Source organism: Mobula hypostoma, chromosome Y (genome assembly GCF_963921235.1).
Source record: "Mobula hypostoma chromosome Y, sMobHyp1.1, whole genome shotgun sequence".
NCBI classification, from domain to species: Eukaryota; Metazoa; Chordata; class Chondrichthyes; order Myliobatiformes; family Myliobatidae; genus Mobula; species Mobula hypostoma.
In genome coordinates this window covers 1,082,143-1,083,385 of record NC_086130.1, presented here as the reverse complement: position 1 = coordinate 1,083,385, position 1,243 = coordinate 1,082,143, and positions in this window count along the sequence as shown.

Sequence of the window (1,243 nt, the reverse complement as noted above, 5' to 3'; positions counted from 1 at the left end):
TTATAGAAAATACTTAAAATAATCTGAGAAAATATGAAAATATTGTCAGCAATGCTACACAAACTGACTTATAATAATCTCTTCAAAAACATTTTAATATCACTCATGTGTTTTACCTTTTTTATGTTTTTCCCAATTTTTCCCCTTTATTTTAGATTTTAGCAACAAATTTCCCACAAAAATTTAAAATAAGCAAACCAAAGAAGCAAGTCCCAGTGCTAAATAAAAATGTGGAAAATTCATTAAGAAATGCAAGAAATGGGATTAGATCAACACACATCAAAGTTGCTGGTGAACGCAGCAGGCCAGGCAGCATCTATAGGAAGAGGTACAGTCGACGTTTCAGGCCGAGACCCTTTGTCAGGACTAACTGAAGGAAAAGTGAGTAAGGGATTTGAAAGCTGGAGGGGGAGGGGGAGATCCAAAATGATAGGAGAAGACAGGAGGGGAAGGATGGGGCCAAGAGCTGGACAGGTGATAGGCAAAAGGGGATATGAGAGGATCATGGGACAGGAGGCCTAGGGAGAAAGACGGGGGGGAGGACACAGAGGATGGGCAAGGGGTATATTCAGAGGGACAGAGGGAGTAAAAGGAGAGTGAGAGAAAGAATGTGTGTATATTAATAAGTAACAGATGGGGTTCGAGGGGGAGGTGGGGCATTAGCAGAAGTTAGAGTAGTCAATGTTCATGCCATCAGGTTGGAGGCTACCCAGACGGAATATAAGGTGTTGTTCCTCCAACCTGAGTGTGGCTTCATCTTTACAGTAGAGGAGGCCGTGGATAGACATGTCAGAATGGGAATGGGATGTGGAATTAAAATGTGTGGCCACTGGGAGATCCTGCTTTCTCTGGCGGACAGAGCGTAGATGTTCAGCAAAGCGGTCTCCCAGTCTGCGTCGGGTCTCACCAATATATAAAAGGCCACATCGGGAGCACCAGACGCAGTATATCACCCCAGCCAACTCACAGGTGAAGTGTTGCCTCACCTGGAAGGACTGTTTGGGGCCCTGAATGGTGGTAAGGGAGGAAGTGTAAGGGCATGTGTAGTACATGTTCCGCTTACACGGATAAGTGCCAGGAGGGAGATCAGTGGAGAGGGATGGGGGGGATGAATGGGCAAGGTAGTCACATAGGGAGCGATCCCTGCGGAATGCAGGGGGGGGGAGGGAAAGATATGCTTAGTGGTAGGATCCCGTTGGAGGTGGCAGAAGTTACGGAGAATAATATGTTGGACCCGGAGGCT